We start from the raw sequence: 6090 nt of genomic DNA, 5'->3' as shown, positions 1-6090 counted from the left end.
AATTACTGGATAGCTTTTCTTTGTGGTTAATATCATACACAATTTTATCAAGCAGAATCTTCTCAAGAACCACTTCAAAGATAGTTTCCTTCTTCACAAACGTAACCTTATGTCTTGTGGTTCAATAGTACTAGCACATACTGGAAAACAACTATTTATTACAAGACGCAATACTGTATACAGAGAGCCCAAAACAGACAAACAAAATCACTGGGTAATGCTCACTCACTGTACTGCTACTCTCTTGACTGACAGTTGCACACAGAAATGAAACACACATCCAGAAGTTGCTGCAGGTCTCAAAATGAAAATTACTTGTGGCAGGGATAGTCTTTTTGTTCTGTGTTTGTACAGTGCCTAGCACAATAGGATCTGGTCAATGACAGGGACTCCTACATCCTACTGAAATGCAAACAGAACAACAGAAACAAAACTATACCCTTCATTGTGAAAAATACTGACATCAATGTAATCTGTATTCAGATATTCAATGTAACATTGAGTTACAGTTAATGAAAGCAATTTGGCACAGATGGCTTGATCCTTGAACCACACCGCTCAAGTCATCAGTATCTCCAGGCATGGAACACTTGCAGGAGCAGTTCTGGTAGCTGCAAATCCTTGAAATTTTCTTCCAGATATGCATAGAAGGGACATATGTAAACAATAAAAACGGTAACAAAATGGCCTTTTAAACACAAATAGAAGTTCAGACTCAAGATGTACAAGCAACCCACAGAAACTAGTAGGGCTGGTTGAAAGTTTTCCCTAGAAACTTTTTCTATAGCAAATTTGGATTGGGTTTTTACTAACCGAAAATTTTCACAAAAGATGTCTGCTCTCCTGAAATTTTTTATTTCCCCCGCCCCCTCAGAAAATGGAAAACTTGCTTTTGGTTGCTGAAAAACAAGAAGTTTAGTTTTCAACAAAAAGTCAAAGATTTCCGGGGGGGGGAAGACATAAGAAAACACCACCCACCCACAACCAGTTTTCCAACCAGTTCTAGAAAACATCAATAAAATAATTGCTAACAATGAGGAAATGATCATAAGGAACTGTATTGCTGAGGGGTCTGGAAATGGAATAGGAACCCCTTTTGACCACTAGGGCACAGTTCAGATATAGTCATGGTCATTAGTACTCAAAAGTCATTACCATCTGAACAGTGCCATGATTTACACCAGACCTGCACAACATGCGGCCCGGGGGCCACATGCGGCCCGCGTGGGCTCACTGTGCGGCCCGCGTGGGGTGAGTAAGCGGGCTCACTGTGCGGCCCACGGGGGGTGAGTAGGCAAGTGACGGGTGAGGGAGGGGAGCTGAGGAGGCGAGTCAGGGGTGTGGGGGGCTGAGGAGGCGGGCGGGCGAGCCAGCGGCAAGGGAGGGGGGCTGAGGAGGCGAGCCGGGGGGGCAGTGGTGAGGGGTGAGTAGGCGAGCCATGGGAGGGGGGCTGAGGAGGTGAGCGGCGAGTCGGTGGCTGACCTGTTCTACTGATCTGGTCTGGCTCCCATCCCCTCTCCAAAGGTTGCAGCTGTCTGGAGGTGCCTGCCTTCCATGCCTTCCTCATTCACACCTCATTCATTCAACAGGGCAATTGATTACAAAGTGGGGGGAAGATCTTATTCTACTTCTAGCAAAAAGACATTTTTCTTTTACCTTAATTATACTACCTTAGAGGCCTGCTATAACATATTACCCAGGTTCAATACCGCTGTTTCGGTGCGGCAGCGCTTGGGAAGGAGAGTTTGTTTCCGCGGGGCAGGTGGTGCTGCGGGGGAGGGGTTGTTGGGGGGGTTGTTTTGGGGGGGCTGGGTGGTGCTGGGGGGGGTTCCATGGGGCAGGCAGCGCTGGGGTGGTGGTGTTGTGTTTCGGGGGGGCTGGGCGGTGCTGGGGGGTGGGGTTCAGCAGGGCCAGGGGGTTTCGGCCCTCAGCTGTTTTCTTTGGAGTAATATGGCCCTCGACGTTTTACGAGTTGTGCAGGCCTGATTTACACACTTCTGACTTATGGTGCTGGTTATCCCTAGGATTCAAAGCACTTTACAGGGGTCAGTAATTACTATTCTCTCCATTTTACAGATGGGGAAACTGTGGCAAGGAAATGTTAAAGCCAAAATTTTGAGACATTGCTTCTGGTGTTGGGCACCTCAACTTTTTGGGTGCCCAACTTTAGACACCTAGGGCCTTATTTCCAGAAGTGCTGGGGTCAATGGGAGCTGTAGGTACACAGCTCTTTCAAAAAACAAACAAAACCTACGAAGTAACATTATTTAGTACATGATTTTAGGTGTCTACCTTCAGGTATCCAAGTCTGAAGATTTTGACCTAGTTGATGAGGCTATGTGTGAAAATTTGGGCCTAAGTGACACTTGCCCAAGGTCACAAAGTGAGTTAATGGCAGAGTCAGAAATAGAACCTCGATGCTGTGACTGTCAATCTGGTGCTCTATTCAATGCATCAGGCTCCCTACGGGAAATGAGCTGATGGTGTCAGTCCAGTCCTAGTGGACAGGTGTCCATAACTAACGCCATGATCACAACTGGTAATCTCAGCAGAAAGGCAAAGGACCTGAATTACTATCAAGGTAATAGATGATGATGACCATTTACATGGTGATGTGGGGAAGTTTGCACTGTTGGTGCTGTTCCTGACTATTCTGTGCACAGAGGACTTTGGTTTCCTGGGCTATCCATCCAACCCTTTTCAAACTGACTTGGAGGAGATGTGGCCCTGTGGCAGCCTGCCCATAGCGAAACCATCCATGCCTTGATCTTGGCATCCATCTTTTAATGGTTAAACAATAAACAACTCAGAATATGGTTAGGTAACTGATTCTTTCAGCGTTTTAAGCAAAGCCCCTACCCTAGGGGTTCTGGGTTAGTACTGAGAAGCTCTGCTTCTGTCTCCGCCTCACCTAGCACTTCCCCCAGATGGAGCAGGCAAGCATTCTTAACTGGGCTGTTGGATCCTTCTGGCCCTCTAGGTTCTTGGAGGACTAGCTGGGGGGCATCAAAGTGCCAATACCTCCAGCAGGGAGCAGAGAAGGTCTGATAGACCCCATCCATCCCAGGCCCTAAGAAAGGCTGGATAACGCTTATATTGAATATAAATGTAAATCAAATCTGTATAAACCTGTATACCCAAGAATACAATTTCTCACAATGAACAAAATTTTCCCTAAACAAAAGAAAAGAAAACACAAATTGTCAGAGGCCCCAGATTCCTATTGCCACTCACTTTCTATCTATATCTCCAGCACTTCGCAGCCAATCACCATGCTGTCTTTCATATCTTTTAGACACATACCTTCTGAACTAGCAGACTACTGAAGGCAATACTGATCCTTCCATGCTCCAAACTGTGCCTACTTTATGCAACAGAAAATGTTGCACTAGATTTATATAGAGACGTAGTAGGTTTCTCCATGTGGCTCTGCTAATAGTTCACAAAAGAATCACAATCAACTGGCAAATGGATTCTTCCTTCCTCACCCCCACACACATCTGGGGTTGGATTACAGACCCTTTTTTTAAAAAAAACCCATTCTTGTAAGAGTAAATTACAGCGCTAAAGAAAACCTTGCAGACTTGGAATTTGGGTGGAATCCATTTATTCCATATGTGCAAAAACTGGACATGGAACTGGATGAACCACAACAGCCAAACTGAGACCTCTCCATGTGTTATACCCATAAACCACTCTTGATTGAAATCCTGTAAATCTTTTCCTTATATAATAAGCTGCCTTGTCTGGTACAGTTTGATTTCAATTTATATTTCTTTTTTTCCCCTTCATGTTCAAACCTATCATAAAAAGGTCTGTAAGCTCTGTATATCACACAGCCTTTTAATATATATATTTTCAAATGAAAGATCAATTCCTCATGTCTAAGCATGAGGGAAAAAGGGACACTGCCATATAATATGAACTTAAAAAAAAACCCAAAAAAACCTTTGCACCTACAAATTGTTATAATATGGTGAAAAAAATAAGTACAATGAGGAAATTCTGCAGATTCTAAATATACAACCAAGAAAAGATCTGCCATCCCCAAAGGTAGGTAAATCCCTGTAGGATTTATTTTGTATATGGATTGTCTTTACTAATTTTATTTTTTAACAAAACTATTTGGGTCTTCAAAAAGCCAAGTCATAAAGAATATACCCATCCAGTATGTCTTAACTGAGGCTTTTAAAACACATTGTTTCAGAGCAAAAAACAAAAACAAAAACCCTAGTCCCCCTCCAAAACCAGCCCTGCTTCCCCCCCCAGAAAAAAAACAAACACACCTGCAGAGTCTCAGAATTTTGTCTGCTTAAATCTAATAACATATATTATCCATCACAAAGCTAGAAATCCACAAGTCCCCATGAAGTGATTCAGGGATCACAATTTGCTATTTCAGGAAACATCTGTGTCAACGTGTCTTGAATAGGATGTTCGCTGTGAAAGTCATAAATAATAATTTCCCTGATTTATTATTAATTATATCCGGACAGTGTATTCAGCACTCAAAAGAGCTGTACAGATATAAAATTTGTTGTTCCTTTTTATAAAAATTTGGTTCAATCACAAGGATGAAAGCAGCATTTTCAAAACAGTGTAGTGAATGTTTTTGTACTTTGTCTTAGCTATACTTATGACAGGGAAGTATATTTATAAACTACACATTTTCCAAGGAAAAAAATCTATTGAAATCTCAATTCAAATGTAAACAAAATACAAAACTCTGCTAGTATTTTATTATGCTGAAGATATTGTTCCACAAAGCCTTAAATACCATATCTGGTAATTCTGCACGGACAGACAAGCATAATTATATTAATTCACCATTTATTGCATTTATTTGCAACACACACACATACGATATTCATGTTAATACTTTGTTTTCTGGAGAGAAGAAACCAGAGTAGATTCTCAAGCCAGTCATATTGGAGGTTGCCTCTGGTTATTTTTATATTTCTTATACCAGGGATTTTATGGATTTATCAAAATACCACAATTTTTATTTTTTAAGTCACAAATTTTCAAGAAGCCCCAAACCAGATTGGACCCTCTCATACAGTTTCAGTTCATTGAGACCATATGTAAGCATTGCCAAAGCTATAAATACGTCACGTGTCTGCCTCAAAGGCGGGCTTCACTGTGGTTTTTGAGTACGGATTTTATAATATGCGAGACTGTTTCTCCAGTTTCCTTCCTTTGAAGTCAGGGGGACTATTCACTTGAGTAAGGTTACAAAGGATCTTAGATAGTCCCCCTCCCCCCACCCATGCCCCAGCTAAAACCAGTTTAGTGAGCCACCTGATGATTCCCATTATGTAGAGGAATCCTTAGGTGGTACAAGGCTCTACTCAAGCCATTAGCACTGGGCACAGGCAAGGCATCCCTATACCCCTGTGAACCAAGGTTACTAGGACAGCCTCTTCAGACCAGAGTTAGCTGGTGTAAAATAGAGCAGCCCTCAGGTTGCTCTAATTTGTATCAGGGACCAGATCAGGGGAAAGCAAACAGCACTTTTGCCCTCAGTCCAAGCGCAAAGAGTGCTACTTGGCTGTCACTGAGGATCTAGCCATCTCTTATGAACTCACTCATTAGACTTTTACTCTCTAATAGGCTGGTGTTCTCTTACTTATTTGTACATGTACAGACAGACAGAATGGCAGCTTTAGGTCAGAATTTTTGGTGGGTCACTGTAACTTGCCTCAGCAATACATGTGCATGTTAATTAATGGCATTTTCGAAAGGGCTCCACAGTGCTCTGTAGCAGCTGACAAACTATTCCCAAGTCTTGTTGCTGCTTTGGAGCCCTCTACTATGCACAGGTGCTGTTTTCAGTCGGGGGGAGCAGAGTAGCTGCCCCCTGCGCAGTTCCTTGCACTAGATTAAATAATCCATTCCATCAACAGCTGTGAACGGCTTAAAACTTTGCAAGGAAGATGGTTTTATTTTCTCACTTTATTTGGCCCCCAGGGTGTGTATGTGTACTGTTCCCAAAAATACACGGGGGCAAGTCTTGCAACTCACTGTCCACACCCAGGGAGGACCTCAGATACAGTAGAACTGCCACGATCCAGGAGACAAGACAGCTGC

The sequence above is a fragment of the Terrapene carolina genome, unplaced genomic scaffold (genome assembly GCF_002925995.2).
Source record: "Terrapene carolina triunguis isolate 2854851 unplaced genomic scaffold, T_m_triunguis-2.0 Scaffold58, whole genome shotgun sequence".
NCBI lineage: Eukaryota > Metazoa > Chordata > Testudines > Emydidae > Terrapene > Terrapene triunguis.
The sequence above is the reverse complement of the archived record's forward strand: the minus strand, read 5'-3'. Positions refer to the sequence as shown.